Below are 15,640 nucleotides of genomic sequence, written 5' to 3'. Positions count from 1 at the left end.
TAACCTGGTCCATAGTCGGACAAAACGAAAGAAGAAAAAGAAAGAAATTAATAAATTCGATCCATTTAAATGATGAAACTTAATTGTTTCACTGGAACGTTATGGTTTCCGAAGCAATAGCTCGATATGGAGATGTGGCGAGGTGGTTACACGGTATGCGTTGTGTAGCTATGAGTTTGGGTTAAGGACGCTACCTTAGTGTTTAAGTGGTAGGCTGAATAACTCATGCCACGTTATGTGGCTCAGCCAGTTGAAGTGCTGGTCTTCTGAACTTAAGTTGGTAGGTTCGATTCCCGCTCAGTACAGTGGTACATGAAGGTTATCATATGTGCTAGTCTCGTTACTAGGATTTAAATGAATTCCTGTGGAACAAAATTCCGGCACCTCAGCGTTGACGGTGACGACACGAAAGGAATAGTTCTTCCCCTAGCCTGTACAACAGTAACGCGGAGCCAGCACGGCGCACTACAATTCAGTGCTACCAGGAAAGTTGTACTTCCATCGTGAATAAATCGTCGCTGTTCGGGCAAAAGATTATATCTCTCAATGCTCTTCCTATCCATTATTTTCCTTAAGACTGGTCACGCCTCTCAGCCACATATGGATATTTACTCTATCAAAACAATATTCGTTATGTTCATTTTCCTATGCTTACCTATAAAGGAAAATAAACCTTATGTACGTTACTCTAGGAGTGTGTGAATACGCAATGCAAGCATACATTCCTACGGTAAGATTTATTTTCCTTCACACATTGAAAATAAAACTCCTACAAGCTGTTTTCCAGTCAGTGACCCGGTCAGAGATGGAATGAATGAATCCCCCAACTTGCGGCGAGGATAGGAACTGTGCCGGCTGCCGAGGCCTGTCGCACACCTCTGGGGCAATTATTAATGACTGACAGATGAAATGATACTGGAGAGTGCTGCTGGAATGAAAGATGACAGGAAAACCGGAGTACCCGGAGAGAAACCTGTCCCGCCTCCGCTTTGTCCAGCACAAATCTCACAAGGAGTGACCGGGATTTGAACCACGGTACCCAGTGGTGAGAGGCCGACGCGCTGCCGCGTAGGAATGGACTAACTATCCATATGTGGCTGGGAGGCGTGACCAACCTCAGGGAAGGTAATGGATAGGAAGAGCACTGGAGGATATGACCTTTTGCCTGAACAGCGACGGAATATTCTTAAACGGAATTTTGCAAAAGACTAACTTAAGGCTGCTCTATCGATTGAGCACATGCAATTACACTTTATACAATATTTAGTTTGCAAGGAGAAAATAAGCATCGTTATCTGTTGACACTGGACGTCGCATGATGTACAGAAATGGCAGCTTATGTTTGGGTTTACTCTGTCTACACATTAGAAAGATGAAACTGAAAATATCATTTGACACACCAGAGAAAAGGCACCTGACGACACTTAGGTGAGACACATGGTAGGACTATTTACCAACATACACAGATTTCAATATGCACAGTGACTTACATGTAATCAAAGGTGATGGGGACATTTCTTTGTATGTGCCATACACAAATTGTTAGGTAATTTGTTGGAAGTCCGCCTCTGTGGTGTAGTGGTTAGCGTGATTAGCTGCCACCCCCGGAGGTCCGGGTTCGATTCCCGGCTCTGCCACGAAAATTTGAAAAGTGGTACGAGGGCTGGAACGGGGTCCACTCAGCCTCGGGAGGTCAACTGAGTAGAGGTGGGTTCGATTCGCACCTCAGCCATCCTCGAAGTGGTTTTCCGTGGTTTCCCACTTCTCCTCCAGGCTAATGCCGGGATGGTCCCAAACTTAAGGCCACGGCCGCTTCCTTCCTCATCCTTGTCTATTCCTTCCAATCTTCCCATCCCTCCACAAGGCCCCTGTTCAGCATGGCAGGTGAGGCCGCCTGGGCGAGGTACTGGTCATTCTCCCCAGTTGTATCCCCTACCAAGAGTCTGAAGCTCCAGGACACTGCCCTTGCGGCGGTAGAGGTGGGATCCCTCGCTGAGCCCGAGGGAAAAACCGAACCTGGAGGGTAAACAGATGATGATGATGACGAATTTGTTGGAAAATCAAATTAAAATAAAAATAAAAGAAAAGAAAAGATCATAAAATGAAAGAAACAACATCAGAGAAGAAGAAGTAATGGAAAGAGAAATTTTCAGGAAGAAAGTTTTAAAGATGGAAGGTTTCCAAGGGAGGGAGGAAAAGGAAACTGGCACATAGTGGTCTGAAGAAAGGAAAAAAAGAAACAGTGAAAACAATGAAGGAATATTGGAAGAAAAGGAAGGAACAACAACAAAGCATGAAGAATTGAAATTTGAACGTGGTCCCTAGTAGGCCCTATCGCAAGGAGAAGAAGAAAATAAAATAAAAAATAAAATAAAATAAAATAAAATAAAATAAAATAAAATAATATAAAATAAAATAAAATAAAAAATAAAATAAAATAAAATTAAAAATAAAATAAATAATTACAAAAGCAATATAAATTCAACTCTTAGATATATATTTTGACGTCGAATAGCCTGTAGTTTCATAACCATTCTTGGAGCAGTGAGCGTTGTAAAAAACATGACGGTTTAAAATTGAAATATGCAACCGGTGCGATGACAAGTGTTCAATAAGTGTTCATCTGGACGTCACGTAAAGTGTCATTTAATTCCGCTAAGTAAGATCTACAAGTATACAGATAGAAGTTCAAATAGCGTACAAATAATTCTGAAGAATTACATTCTTCTATAATATCTCTCAACATACCGATGGTGTACAGGCTAATTGGCGTAACCATCCCGAATGTTCAAATTGAGATTATGTGTGAATCAAGTAGTTAACACTGTAACGCACTCTGGTAATTTGTCGCACCCCTCAACACCTTTCTTCAATGCTAGAAAAGGAAGAAAGTTGTTGTTGTAACCCCACACATACCGAGGTCGGGCAAGTCATTTGGCGTAACCAACTAGTTGTAATCCACAGTTAACTGTAGGTTCTACCAGCCACCATACTTGCGATAGGTAAGTCTCTCGATCTCACAAGCCCGCGCAAGCCAGCTAGCGTAACAAATTGTCTGTCTTTATTTTGATGAATGAAACTCATTTAGAGGTCACTAAAATTAACTACTTAATTCAGTAATAGTATTTTTGACTTACGGTATACACATATTTATTATTATATGAGGATAATTCAGGTTTTTTTTGCTATTTGTTTAAACGCCGCACTAACACATCGAAGGTTTTTCGGCGACGGAAGGGTGAGAGAATGGGAAGGTAGCGACCGTGGCCTTCATTGAGTACAGCCCCAGCATTTGCCTGGTGTGAAAGTGGGAAACCACGGAAAACCATCTTCAGGGCTACCGACAGTGGGGTTCTAACCCACTATCTCCCGAACGCAAGCTCACAGCTGCGCGACCCTAACCGCACGATAATTCAGTTTCGTCGTAAATTTGAGTGTTACATCTTTGAGGTAAATTTATTTAAATAAATCAGGATAGAAAATTTGTCTTTTATAATAGTTTTCTTACTATTAATGATCATTACTTCACACAATACACAACTTACCGCTATTATTATTATTATTATTATTATTATTATTATTATTATTATTATTCCAATTATTGTAACACAATATATACATTGTTGTTGTAACCAACATTGAAGTTGTATCAGTTCCAGCCAAGTGGCGTAACCCTCAAATTTCAAGTTAAAGAATGTATTCCAAGAAACTGTATGATCCCACACCACATATTCCAGTAGTCTACAATTTTAGATACATTATAGCATTTAAATAAATAACAATTAAGATAGATCAATGCCCCTAGTGAGCTGCAAACTGCTTCTTGTCTCTCCTGAAAAATTTGCTTTTCCTGGCTTACAACAGATGACCTGTACACCATCGATATGGGCAACAAATTGCTTAAAAATATCGCAAAAACACATTCAGAAAATATAACAAAAAGAACAAAATCACAAATGCCAAGCACATTATCGGGAGAACCCCGAAGTTAAGGCGGCGCCGTATTTTGTGTCACACCTTATTCAATATTGTCTACTTTACTATAATATTGTGACCTAAATAAGAATGGAGAATTTATTCAGTGCAATCCACTTTGAGGGAAGTCAGGCAAATTATTTCCTACTTTGCTCTGTACAATAAAGGACATGGAAGTTGAGAAACACTTCGTATGTACGTGAATGGTGCACTTTATATTTTGCATCCATTTCCTCTCTCTAAGGCTTCACCTCATTGGGACCAGGTACGAGCATTTATGACATAGAGACTGCCTTGGAAAATTTTGAATACCATTATGATTATAATATAGACTTATCGATTCTTGTTCTTCTCCTCAACAGTTAGGTTGGTGGGTGACATGCATGTCTCCCAAGCGTCTTCTTTCTTGAGCCAATAGCTTCACGTAGCAAGCAATAAAAACAAGAAAAAATAAATCTTTTTAGAGCGCAGAGATGCATAGCTCTGTCACTTCAGATATTGTCGTTACACTGAAAATTAAGATCTTAGTTTTTCAGAAAACAGCACCCTCATCATTGTTGCCCCCAATGTCTCATATTATGTATTTAGATGCACAGAATAACCGTGCAAAAGTCAGATTAAGCAACTAAAAGCTCCGAAAAAGAGGAAAACACACAGATTGGTTCAAATAAAGGATGTCCAAAAGCACTTTGCTGAGAAACCACTAATGCAAATTGAGATTGCTGTGTATTATTGCAAATACGCGTTTACCGTTTGGACTTAGCGCGCTCAAGGTGCCGTATAAAAAAAGGCAAATTTCTGGAAAGCGTGGGCAGATCTTCACGAATTGCGTGATTAACACAAAGAATTATCGTTCCGTAATAAAATTAATGTATTCACAGAATAAATATGAAACAAATTCATTATGTGTTGTTGTTCAAAGTCTATGTGGATAACTGTGCTTTATAGATGGATAGATAGATAGATAGATAGATAGATAGATAGATAGATAGATAGATAGATGTATAGATAGATAGATAGATAGATAGATAGATAGATAGATAGATAGATAGATAGTTAGATAGATAGATAGATAGATAGATAGATAGATAGATAGATAGATAGATTGATAGATAGATAGATATATAGATAGATAGATAGATGTATAGATAGATAGATAGATAGATAGATAGATAGATAGATAGATAGATAGATAGATAGATAGATAGATAGATAGATAGATAGATAGATAGATAGATAGATAGATAGATAGATAGATAGATAGTTTATTTTAACTGTGAAAGTTAGAGACTCGTGTCCCTGTCTTACACTAAGGAGCGCAATTGAACTTATTTAGCAGATGAATTTGTCCTTTTCTCTTCCCAGAATATCTTCATCCTTTTCCTGTAATTTTTCTTCCGTTTTTCCCTCCATGTAATGGTGGTTCTCATCCTGGGATTTTCAGAAAAATAATGTTTGATCACCAACGTTCTGTTCCATATAATTTCACTAGTTACGCTGATTTGTTGAAGGAATTTTTTAATTTCGATTATCGGATGTTCTATATACAATATGGAAAAATAAAACTATTAACATTAGTAGACAGGGTGGTCAGAATAAAACTATGCTATTTGCTTTACATCCCACTAACTACTTTTATGGTTTTCGGAGAAAAAATGGCCCGGAAGATATTTACAATAGGACGCGGGATTGACTTTTGATAATGGACATCACAGAAGATGATGGAAATGGACTCAGCTGAAGAAATGAAAATTGAGAACCCAAAAGTCCTAACTCCACTTCACTCAGAATCCACCGGCAAAACTCAACACGCGAAGTATCATCTGCTTCAAAGTATGCACAACAGTAAATTTGTAAGGATACAGATTCAGGTCCTTTTTGATAATATTTCAACACGACGATCTCTTAATTACCACTTGCACAGATAAACGGCGTTGAAATTTCATCGGACTTCGTACCAGGTTTGCCTTCAATCGAACAATGTTTTCTGGTGTTCGATCTCTTTTCCCGTAGTTACGATTTATATTCGCTACAGAACCCGTTTCACGCCATTTTTTTCGCTAAATTTTGCATGGCAGACTTTGCTGGAGGTCTCGCCAAAACACATTCAGTCTTAAACTCTTGCGCAAACAGTTCCGCATAGGTTGTCCATGAATCGTCCTTCGCATAACACTCGACAATGACCACGCACTGTTTTATCGCGAGCACCATTTAGTGTTGCATTCAAATTGTCACTAACCACCTGTGCTCCCCTCACTCACTCACAGGTGATGACACAGCGATGTACTCGGGAGGTGCGGGAGACGCACACGTGATGACACAGCGACGTACTCGGGAGATTAGGGAGACGCACACGAGATAACACAGCGACGTACTCGGAAGGTGCGGGAGATGCACACGCGATTACACAGCGACGAGTTTGGGAGATTAGGGAGACGCACACGTGATCACACAGCGACGTACTCGGAAGGTGTGGGAGATGCACACGCGATTACACAGCAACGAACTCGGGAGGTGCGGGAGGCGGACACGTGATGACACAGCAACGAACTCGGGAGATGTGGGGGACACACACGTGATGACACAGCGACGAACTCGGGAGATGTGGGAGATGCACACGTGATGACACAGCGACGTACTCGGAAGATGTGGGAGATGCACACGTGATGACACAGCGACGTACTCGGAAGGTGTGGGAGATGCACACGCGATTACACAGCAACGAACTCGGGAGGTGCGGGAGGCAGACACGTGATGACACAGCAACGAACTCGGGAGATGTGGGAGATGCACACGTGATCACACAGCGACGTACTCGGAAGGTGTGGGAGATGCACACGCGATTACACAGCAACGAACTCGGAAGGTGCGGGAGGCGGACACGTGATGACACAGCAACGAACTCGGGAGATGTGGGGGACACACACGTGATGACACAGCGACGAACTCGGGAGATGCGGGAGATGCACACGTGATGACACAGCGATGTACTCGGGAGGTGCGGGAGACGGACACGTGATGACACAGCAACGAACTCGGGAGGTGCGGGAGGCGGACACGTGATGACACAGCGACGAACTTGGGAGATGTGGGGGACCCACACGTGATGACACAGCGATGTACTTCGGAGATTTGGAAGACGCACACGTGATGACACAGCGATGTACTCGGGAGGTGCGGGAGACGGACACGTGATGACACAGCGACGAACTTGGGAGTTGCGGGAGACGCACACGTGATGACACAGCGATGTACTTGGGAGATGCGGGAGATGCACACGTGATGACACAGCGACGTACTCGGGAGATGTGGGGGACCCACACGTGATGACGCAGCGATGTACTTGGGAGATGCGGGAGACGCACACGTGATGACACAGCGACGTATTCGGGAGATGTGAGAGACGGACACGTGATGACACAGCGACGAACTCGGGAGATGCGGAAGATGCACACGTGATGACACAGCGACGAACTTGGGAGATGTGGGGGACCCACACGTGATGACACAGCGATGTACTTGGGAGATGTGGAAGACGCACCCGTGATGACACAGCGATGTACTCGGGAGATGCGGGAGATGCACACGCACAGATGTGTGACAGCAACTGGTCATGGTTTCCAGCATTTCCCGTGATGGACAGTTCTCTTATTCATTAACAAGGCTAAATTCCGCGCCAGTCTTATAAATATTTTCCTATGCCACTTTTATTTTGCCCGGCCCGTGAATGTTAACAATTAAAAATGAATTAAGTTGCACAATAGCTTCTAAAATGGGCTCATCATACTGACGCTGTCATCTTCACATGTTCGTTCATTGCTGTCCGTGTTTGTTGCAAGATAAATCACTTCTGTCCATTCCGTACTTTGCATCTCTTCTGATGTTAGAATGTGGTTTTCTATTCGTTGCTTCAAGCAGTCACGAAATTATGTTCAATCAAGGAAACGATTCATATTTCTTGTTTTCACCAAAGCCACTCCTTGTAAGTTCAAGTAGGTGAACGAAGTATGACTTCAGATACGTTGTCAATGACCATAATTGAGAAATAAAAATGGACGTAGTTCTTTTTTTAAAATACTTATAGTATAGGTGTTAAGGTATAATTGAAGTTCTGGTTTTGAAACGTTCTGTGCATATCTCTCTGGCACTATTTGGAAGTCCGGCTCCATGGCTAAATGGTTAGCGTGCTGGTCTTTGGTCACAGGGGTCCCGGGTTCGATTCCCGACAGGGTCGGGAATTTTAACCATAATTGGTTAATTTCACTGGCACAGAGGCTGGGTGTATGTGTCGTCCTCATCATGATGCGCAGGTCGCCTATGGGAGTCAACTCAAAAGACCTTCATCTGACGCGCAGAACTTGTCCTCGGACACTCCCGGCAAAGCCATAAGCCATATGCCATTTCATTTAGTTGTTAGATGAGACACAAGAGTAATAATAGCTGCTGTGGCCGGGCTGAGGGGCTCAGATGGTTGAGGCGCTGACCTTCTGATCCCAGCTTGGCAGGTTCAATCCTGACTCAGTCCGGTGCTATTTAATGGTGCTCAAATACGTCAGCCTCGTGTCGGTAGATTTACTGGCACGTAAAAGAACTCCTGCGGGACTAAATTGCGACACCTTGGCGTCTCCGAAAACCGTAAAATATAACTATTATTAATATGATTATGATTATTATTATTATTATTATTATTATTATTACTTAATCATTTTACCGTCCAGGGTTGGTTCTCCCCTTGGAATCAGTGAGGGATCCAACCCCTACCACCCCAAAGATAGTATTCTGGAGCGTGAGACATGTGGTCGGAGATACAACTGGGGAGGAGGACCAGTACATCGTACTCGCCATGGCTCGATCCTGTCAGCTAAGAGATCCATGTGTCATTTCCTTCCCGGGCGAAGATTTTTCATCGTTTCGTTCTTTCAAGCCAGTCTTATGCGACGTGCAAGTTTAGTAACAACGCCTATAAAGCCCATTTGAATTCACCCGCGAAATTCCCTGATTGTCTAAATTCAGCAGCTGATAAAATGACAATGGCGCGAGAAACTGAATTTTAAAAATTATTAATTAATATTACCAATTCTCTAACCCTCATATACCCGGTTTACGTTGTTTCAGACCACCCTGTATATAATGAACAATCTTCTGCACTCAAAAAGACGTGTTAGAAATCTCCAAGAGGAAGAATTTTAAGTACACGGCATATATGAGAGAAAGAGAGAGAGAGAGAGAGAGAGAGAGAGAGAGAGAGAGAGAGATCACTTGAAAGTAGAGCCCACAGTTAGATTATTACTGTATTTCAGTCTGTTGTTAGTTAAAGTGTACGATCAATGTTTGAGGACTTCATTAACCTGGCAGAGTGCATAACAAACAGTATCGTTCTACTGTTCTTCCCTTTATACATAGACACAATAGTTCTCTTCCAATGATATTAAATTGAGTTGTAAAAGCATTCCAGTCACTCGAGATTGTAACCCGCACCTTCCTAAAATTTTAATGTAATTATCAAGATGATGTATGCATTAATTAGCAAGGTAAGTGCAAAACGGTCGGGAAAGTTGGAAAAACTTTATGATATTTAATATGAAATATTTTTGAAATAGGTTTGACTTACGAAGAATATGTTCAGCCATGCTTACAAGCTGATAATATTATAAACCCCATGGCACTAAAGCCCTTGAAGGGCCTTGGTCTACCAAGCGACCGCTGCGCAGCCCGAAGGCCTGCAGATTACGAGGTGTCGTGTGGTCAACACGACGAATTCTCTCGACCGTTATTCTTGGCTTTCGAGAGCGGGGCCGCTATCTCACCGTCAGATAGCTCCTCAATTCTAATCACGTATGCTGAGTGGGCCTCGAACCAGCCCTCAGGTTCAGGTAAAAATCCATGACCTGGCCGGGAATCGAACCCGGGGCCTCCGGGTAAGAGGTAGGCACGCTACCCCTACACCACGGGGCCGGCTGATAATATTATACTTTTTTATAATTTCAATAAATCGTGATATATCGCATAGTTACACATGCCCGTGAGTACGGAGATGACATTTTAGATATTATAATCCCAGCTGAAACGTTAGAAATGAATCCATAATGTGTTTTACATTTTATTGGATGAGGTAGTGGGGGGGGGCGTCAAATTCCGTCCCCGCATCTAATTTCATCCCCCTAGGGATTTCCAGTTAGCACACGCGTAGCCTCGTCCCGTTGTCTTGTTGTGAGAGTTGGTTGTATGCACCACGTTTAGTTTCCGTGTATTAGGAGTAATCATTTTTCATGCTGAGCGGAGTTAGTGCTGCATTCAAACTAAGAGCTTGTTATTCCTTGTGTGAGCACTCGTGTGTGTATGAAATACTGGACTGTAGTTCCTGGCGTGTAATCGCTACAATGAGGTGGTTGGCGTGAATTACTGTACCGGCCATCATAATAAATCAGGGAATGTTCGTAATTTGGTCATCCCCTTCATTTTTTGTTATTTAAGAAGTTTATTGTTAGTTTCAGATGGGAAAACGCAAGCAGTGGGATAAGGAGGCTATGCAAAAGGCTATTACGGCTGTGAGAGACAAAAAATGTTTCACAAACGTGCATGTAAAGCTTTTAACATCCCACGAGCAACGCTGGATAACTATGTTAAAAAGAATACCAAGAACACATTTTTCATAAATGGTCTTAAAGTAATTCATTATAGGGCAAGTGTCTGGTAAGGTTAGAAAGGAAAAATTAATTGTACTTTTCATTACGAACACATTTTTGGTATTTTAGTTTTTGTAGTGTTTACATATATGTCAAATATTTACTACCTTACGTCATAACAGTTTCATTGTAACTTGTCCGTAAGCGCAGAATATACTTTATTATATACATATATACATACATACCATTTTTTAGCTTTTAGCATTTTAGCATTTTTAGCATTATATCTCTCAATTTCTACAAGATCAGATTTTCTAAGGGGACTCTAAATGGGCCCCTACCTTACTAGGTCTGACTCCCCGGCCTCTTTCCCTTTATCTGAGGTCGCCACTGAATGTTTTTATTCCAGTTCTACGGTCGGATGCTCTTCCTAATGCCAACGCTGTTTGTAGGGATGTTCTCAATATTACGTGTTCCTGTGGTGTTTGGTAGTATGATGTGCTGTGTGTAAACAATTGTGTGAATTAAAGAGATCATAAACAAACCCCCGAGCTGGAGGAGTTAACCAAACGAGGCTAAAATCACTGACCCAGATGAGATTCAAACCAGTATTCTGAAGCGTAGGCCACTATGTTGATCATTCAACCAATGAACTGGAATAATTTCACATATTATCTCAAGGAATATTGTGTTTCAAATGAGCTGTTTTCACATAACTACATTACATATTATACTACTTACCCTATGAGTAGCGTTTCATTGGAAAAACACACACCTACGGCTGTTTTCTTCAATGATGAAGAAATTCTCGAACATATTACATTTTGAAAGAAATATGTCTTTAAGCTTGGGGTCATCCAAAAATGTGTGTGATGTAATAGTGTAATGTAACAATATACAGAATGGTCTGAAACATTGTGAACGGGGTATATGAGCGTTAGTGGGTTGGTTATACTGATAAATCATTTGAAAAAATCCATCATTCTAGTCCTTGAGGCAAATAACTCAATACTGAAAACATCCTAGGGATATGCGCTACGACTTTTAGGTAAATAAAATAGAATAAATTATCAGAGTAAAATCTTTATTTATTCCTAAAAATTGCAATCCTTTTCTTGATCATCGTTGTCCGGTTGATTAGATTAGCAGTTTGTCTTTTTGTACCACTACGAGCGCTAATGTGAGTCAATGTATTGTTTCACTTAAGCACCACTACGAGCGCTAATGTGAGTCAATGTATTGTTTCACTTAAGCACCACTACGAGCGCTAATGTGAGTCAATGTATTGTTTCACTTAAGCACCATTACGAGCGCTAATGTGAGTCAATGTATTGTTTCACTTAAGCACCATTACGAGCGCTAATGTGAGTCAATGTATTGTTTCACTTAAGCACCACTACGAGCGCTAATGTGAGTTAATGTATTGTTTCACTTAAGCACCACTACGAGCGCTAATGTGAGTCAATGTATTGTTTCACTTAAGCACCACTACGAGCGCTAATGTGAGTCAATGTGTTGTTTCACTTAAGCACCACTACGAGCGCTAATGTGAGTTAATGTATTGTTTCACTTAAGCACCACTACGAGCGCTAATGTGAGTCAATGTATTGTTTCACTTAAGCACCACTACGAGCGCTAATGTGAGTCAATGTGTTGTTTCACTTAAGCACCATTACGAGCGCTAATGTGAGTCAATGTATTGTTTCACTTAAGCACCATTACGAGCGCTAATGTGAGTCAATGTATTGTTTCACTTAAGCACCATTACGAGCGCTAATGTGAGTCAATGTATTGTTTCACTTAAGCACCATTACGAGCGCTAATGTGAGTCAATGTATTGTTTCACTTAAGCACCACTACGAGCGCTAATGTGAGTTAATGTATTGTTTCACTTAAGCACCACTACGAGCGCTAATGTGAGTCAATGTATTGTTTCACTGAAGCCCTTATAAGTACATTCAGTGGGGACATTTTTCAAAAATCAAACAGCGCCTGAGGGTATTGAACCAAGGAACACATTACAGAAGGAATTATGTAACTAAGGTAAATCGGCTAGGATTTTATTAAAAATAAAACGAGTTAAGAAACAAGCGATTTAAACACTTTTCCGAAACTGCATTTAGATAGGAAGTGATTTTCGAAATTTTGTTTTTAGTTTGATAGAGATATCCAAGACTCATAATCTGAAATATTTCCGGGCCCTTTAGCCCTTCAAATTTAGCACAATTGAGGAAATTGCTTAAATTTACGTTTGTCGTAGTATGTGAACCCCGTACCTTGTCTCCTAAGACCGTGCTCGGTAGCTGAAGTCGCTTATGTGCAGCCAGTGTCCATAATTCTCGAGATAGTGGGTTCAAACCCCACTCTCGCAGCCCTGAAAATGATTTTCCGTGGTTTCCAATTTTTACACCACGTACATGCTGGGGCTGTATCTTAATAAAGGCCACGGCCACTTCCTTCCCTCTCCTAGCCCTTTCCTGTGCCATCGTAGCCATAAGACCTATCTGTGTCTTTGCGCCGTAGAACAACTTGTAAAAATTATCTACTAAGAAATAATTTCAATATTAAAAATAATCAGATATCTCTCGCCCTTGTAGTTTTATCTGCTACTGAAGTTAAACAATCAAGTCGCTTCGCGGGCGAATTCGAATGAGCTTTGCGAGGCGGTGTTGATAAACCTGGAAATAGTTTAAGACCTAACACTATTCAAAAAAAGAACTTCCCAGGGGAGGGAATTGAAAATGGACCTCCGAACCAATTGCATTGCACCTTAGCAAGTACGCTGCTATCACATCGGCAGAAACCCATGGCGTGTTTTTGTTTGATGCTGATTCTCGGCATGGTTCTCAAGCCGGTCTTAAGCCATGGTTAGATTTCGCAACACGGCCTCGCATCGATCATTTGAATTCCCCCCGCGAAGCGCTCTGATTGGTTAACTTCAGCAGCTGTTAAAATGACAACGGTGCGACATATAGAATTATATTTTTCAAATTATTTATCAGTATGACCTACACTCTAACACTCATACAGCCGGTTAACGTTATTTCTGACCACCCTGTGTGCGACACGATGTTACCTAGCAACAACAGCACCTTGAGAGCTGCACACGCCATGGATATATATATATAAAAAGAACTACACATTCTTCTTTTATTTTGCTATTGGCTTTACGTCGCACCGACACAGATATGTCTTAGAGCGACGATGGGACAGGAATGAGCTAGGACTGGGAAGGAAGTGGCCGTGGCCTTAATTAAGGTACAGCCCCAACATTTGCCTGGTGTGAAAATGGAAAACCATGGAAAACCATCTTCAGGGCTGCCGACAGTGGGGCTCGAACCCACTATCTCCCGAATACCTGATCCTGGCCGCACTTAAGCGACTGCAGATATCCAGCTCGGTGGCTCCGTATCTCACGGCCATCCATGAATACTTCGCATCACAGCTGGCACACGGTTGCTAGGTCACTTCGCGTCATGGATTTTATTGAAAGATATATTAATGATCATTTGATTTACCAGACGGAAAAAAAGGAGAAAGAAACGAATGATTTTTTAAACAATTCTCGAAAACTATTTTCACCTTAATAACCACATAATTAGTTCCCTCTGCGATGATCAGTGGTAGAGTTAAACCCTAGCAGATATGGTCGGATTTCTGAAGGGTGGGAGAAGGTCCAGTCACCACTCCATGTCGTACGAAAGGCCACTCCAAGTGGTCGGCAGCTTGTACTTGGCTGAGGGTAGCTTCGGGCTCTGAGGGCTGAGAGCGAGCACGGAAGGAGAGAGAGAGGGAGAGAGAAAGAGAGAGACAGCTATGGAGTGGTAAAGGGACGTAGGGGAGTGAGGCGTGTGGACAGTACATTTTATGAGACATAGAAGTAATTGAATGAAGTGGATGGAGGTCTTCATTTCTGCCCAATTTCAGCTTCCTCTGTTCTACAGTCTTCAGTATATTACGTTTCAATAATGAATCCGTGTGACTATTGTATGGTGGTGGTGGTGATTATTGCTTTAAGAGGAAGTACAACTGGGCAACCATACTCTAGCCCTTTTAAGGCGGACGCCCGGAAGGGGGTGGGCGGCATGTGGTGTGTACGGGGTACTGCGTGTTATTGGTGTGGAGGATAGTGTTCTGTATGTTGTAAGAGTTGCAGCAATGTTCGAGAAATCACAAGAACCCAGTCCCCCAGCTGAAAAACTTGACCATTTAATATTAAAATCCCCCACCTGGTCGGGAATTGAACCTAGGACCCTTTGAACTGAAGACGGCTACCATTCAGCCAAGGAGCCGGACATATGAAATGCTGAATTTAGTATATTTTTCCATCACTCAACTAATTACAGAAATATTATGAACAAACTATTAAAGACTTTACCTTCATTTCTTTGCAATAATAACTCTCTTAGTAATTTATTTACGTGTTCTACAAAACATATTTAATTAATTTTATCGAGCATAAAAGCATATTTTGTAAGTCACTACAGTTTTCTATTCAAAGTAGGAGACGACTGCGTTTTAAAAATTATGTGTAGAAGTGATATTATTTGTTCAGTTCTGAAAATTCGCGCCTGAAGGTATGCAACCCTTCACGCACTGCAAACAGCTCACTTGAGAGTAACAGGCACTGCATAGGTACCCTCTCGTTGAGAAGCTACGTACTTCTTGTGTGAGCTTAACCTCACTACAATATACGGCCCTGAAAGCTCTACAACGCAGATTTTTTTCAGCCGTCTACATTAAAGGCAATAATGTGGTCAGAAATTGTTTCATCGTAAATTAAAATGAACATTTTAATAGTTACTTCAGTAATATCGTGAAAAGCACAAGTAATTTATTAGGGACGATCGAAAAGTTACCGTTTGACGGCCGTACAGTCTTGACAAATTCGCTGTGAGCATTAAAGCACTCATCCCACCGATGCACCAGGTTGAAGATCCCCCTGTGGTAAAACACCGTGTCCTGTTGCGTGAAGGAGTCTCCATACCTCCTGCTGCACATCCTCGTCCGACAGGAAGCATCCACACTTAAAGGGCTCT

This window comes from Anabrus simplex, chromosome 9 (genome assembly GCF_040414725.1).
Source record: "Anabrus simplex isolate iqAnaSimp1 chromosome 9, ASM4041472v1, whole genome shotgun sequence".
Lineage (NCBI taxonomy): Eukaryota > Metazoa > Arthropoda > Insecta > Orthoptera > Tettigoniidae > Anabrus > Anabrus simplex.
The sequence above is the reverse complement of the archived record's forward strand: the minus strand, read 5'-3'. Positions refer to the sequence as shown.